This window comes from Mycteria americana, unplaced genomic scaffold, assembly GCF_035582795.1.
Source record: "Mycteria americana isolate JAX WOST 10 ecotype Jacksonville Zoo and Gardens unplaced genomic scaffold, USCA_MyAme_1.0 Scaffold_29, whole genome shotgun sequence".
Lineage (NCBI taxonomy): Eukaryota > Metazoa > Chordata > Aves > Ciconiiformes > Ciconiidae > Mycteria > Mycteria americana.
This window is the reverse complement of record NW_027445621.1, coordinates 3303939-3307558: the sequence shown is the minus strand read 5'-3', so window position 1 is coordinate 3307558 and position 3620 is coordinate 3303939.

The window sequence follows — 3620 nt, the reverse complement described above, 5'->3', positions numbered from 1 at the left end:
CTATGTGACTCTGGCAGAGCCCGGCTGCCAAATTCTCAACGTCCAGCGATTGCGCCCACACGAATACTGCCAGCACTGAGAGGTCTACCTGGTTTTCACTGTCCCTTGGAACTGCATTCGCTGCCGCACAGACATTCGTGCTCTGCAAATGCCTTGGTTGGTTATGATGCAACAATGCCTATGTGACTGTCGCAGAGCCGGGCTGCCAAATTTGAAACGTCCAGCGATTGCGCCCACACGAAAGCTGCCAGCACTGCAAGCTCTACCTGGTTTTCACTGTCCCTTGGAACTGCATTCGCTGCTGCACAGACATTCGTGCTCTGCAAATGCCTTGGTTGGTTATGATGCAACAATGCCTACGTGACTCTGGCAGAGCCCGGCTGCCAAATTCGAAACGTCCAGCGATTGCGCCCACACGAAAGCTGCCAGCACTGAAAGCTCTACCTGGTTTTTACTGTCCCTTGGAACTGCATTCGCTGCCGCACAGACATTCGCGCTCTGCAAAAGCCTTGGTTGGTTATGATGCAACAATGCCTATGTGACTCTGGCAGAGCCCGGCTGCCAAATTCTCAACGTCCAGCGATTGCGCCCACACGAATACTGCCAGCACTGAGAGGTCTACCTGGTTTTCACTGTCCCTTGGAACTCCATTCGCTGCCGCACAGACATTCGCGCTCTGCAAATGCCCTGGTTGGTTATGATGTAACAATGCCTATGTGACTCTGGCAGAGCCCGGCTGCCAAATTCGAAACGTCCAGCGATTGCGCCCACACGAAAGCTGCCAGCACTGAAAGCTCTACCTCGTTTTCACTGTCCCTTGGAACTGCATTCGCTGCCGCACAGACATTCGTGCTCTGCAAATGCCTTGGTTGGTTATGATGCAACAATGCCTATGTGACTGTCGCAGAGCCCGGCTGCCAAATTCTCAACGTCCAGCGATTGCGCCCACACGAAAGCTGCCAGGACTGAAAGGTCTACCTGGTTTTCACTGTCCCTTGGAACTGCATTCGCTGCCGCACAGACATTCGCGCTCTGAAAATGCCTTGGTTGGTTATGATGCAACAATGCCTATGTGACTCTGGCAGAGCCCGGCTGCCAAATTCTCAACGTCCAGCGATTGCGCCCACACGAAAGCTGCCAGCACTGAAAGGTCTACCTGGTTTTCACTGTCCCTTGGAACTGCATTCGCTGCCGCACAGACATTCGCGCTCTGCAAAAGCCTTGGTTGGTTATGATGCAACAATGCCTATGTGACTCTGGCAGAGCCCGGCTGCCAAATTCGAAACGTCCAGCGATTGCGCCCACACGAATACTGCCAGCACTGAGAGGTCTACCTGGTTTTCACTGTCCCTTGGAACTGCATTCGCTGCCGCACAGACATTCGTGCTCTGCAAATGCCTTGGTTGGTTATGATGCAACAATGCCTATGTGACTGTCGCAGAGCCGGGCTGCCAAATTTGAAACGTCCAGCGATTGCGCCCACACGAAAGCTGCCAGCACTGCAAGCTCTACCTGGTTTTCACTGTCCCTTGGAACTGCATTCGCTGCCGCACAGACATTCGCGCTCTGAAAATGCCTTGGTTGGTTATGATGCAACAATGCCTATGTGACTCTGGCAGAGCCCGGCTGCCAAATTCTCAACGTCCAGCGATTGCGCCCACACGAAAGCTGCCAGCACTGCAAGCTCTACCTGGTTTTCACTGTCCCTTGGAACTGCATTCGCTGCCGCACAGACATTCGCGCTCTGCAAAAGCCTTGGTTGGTTATGATGCAACAATGCCTATGTGACTCTGGCAGAGCCCGGCTGCCAAATTCTCAACGTCCAGCGATTGCGCCCACACGAATACTGCAAGCACTGAAAGGTCTACCTGGTTTTCACTGTCCCTTGGAACTGCATTCGCTGCCGCACAGACATTCGCGGTCCGCAAGAGCTTTGGTTGGTTATGATGTAACAATGCCTATGTGACTATCGCAGAGCCCGGCTGCCAAATTCGAAACGTCCAGCGATTGCGCCCACACGAAAGCTGCCAGCACTGAAAGGTCTACCTGGTTTTCACTGTCCCTTGGAACTGCATTCGCTGCCGCACAGACATTCGTGCTCTGCAAATGCCTTGGTTGGTTATGATGCAACAATGCCTATGTGACTGTCGCAGAGCCCGGCTGCCAAATTCTCAACGTCCAGCGATTGCGCCCACACGAAAGCTGCCAGCACTGAAAGGTCTACCTGGTTTTCACTGTCCCTTGGAACTGCATTCGCTGCCGCACAGACATTCGTGCTCTGAAAATGCCTTGGTTGGTTATGATGCAACAATGCCTATGTGACTCTGGCAGAGCCCGGCTGCCAAATTCTCAACGTCCAGCGATTGCGCCCACACGAAAGCTGCCAGCACTGAAAGGTCTACCTGGTTTTCACTGTCCCTTGGAACTGCATTCGCTGCCGCACAGACATTCGCGCTCTGCAAAAGCCTTGGTTGGTTATGATGCAACAATGCCTATGTGACTCTGGCAGAGCCCGGCTGCCAAATTCGAAACGTCCAGCGATTGCGCCCACACGAATACTGCCAGCACTGAGAGGTCTACCTGGTTTTCACTGTCCCTTGGAACTGCATTCGCTGCCGCACAGACATTCGTGCTCTGCAAATGCCTTGGTTGGTTATGATGCAACAATGCCTATGTGACTGTCGCAGAGCCGGGCTGCCAAATTTGAAACGTCCAGCGATTGCGCCCACACGAAAGCTGCCAGCACTGCAAGCTCTACCTGGTTTTCACTGTCCCTTGGAACTGCATTCGCTGCCGCACAGACATTCGCGCTCTGAAAATGCCTTGGTTGGTTATGATGCAACAATGCCTATGTGACTCTGCCAGAGCCCGGCTGCCAAATTCTCAACGTCCAGCGATTGCGCCCACACGAAAGCTGCCAGCACTGCAAGCTCTACCTGGTTTTCACTGTCCCTTGGAACTGCATTCGCTGCCGCACAGACATTCGTGCTCTGCAAATGCCTTGGTTGGTTATGATGCAACAATGCCTATGTGACTCTGGCAGAGCCCGGCTGCCAAATTCTCAACGTCCAGCGATTGCGCCCACACGAAAGCTGCCAGCACTGAAAGGTCTACCTGGTTTTTACTGTCCCTTGGAACTGCATTCGCTGCCGCACAGACATTCGTGCTCTGCAAATGCCTTGGTTGGTTATGATGCAACAATGCCTACGTGACTGTCGCAGAGCCCGGCTGCCAAATTCGAAACGTCCAGCGATTGCGCCCACACGAAAGCTGCCAGCACTGAAAGGTCTACCGGGTTTTCACTGTCCCTTGGAACTGCATTCGCTGCCGCACAGACATTCGCGCTCTTCAAATGCCTTGGTTGGTTATGATGCAACAATGCCTATGTGACTCTGGCAGAGCCCGGCTGCCAAATTCGAAACGTCTAGCGATTGCGCCCACACGAAAGCTGCCAGCACTGAAAGCTCTACCTGGTTTTCACTGTCCCTTGGAACTGCATTCGCTGCCGCACAGACATTCGCGCTCTGCAAAAGCCTTGGTTGGTTATGATGCAACAATGCCTATGTGACTCTGGCAGAGCCCGGCTGCCAAATTCGAAACGTCCAGCGATTGCGACCACA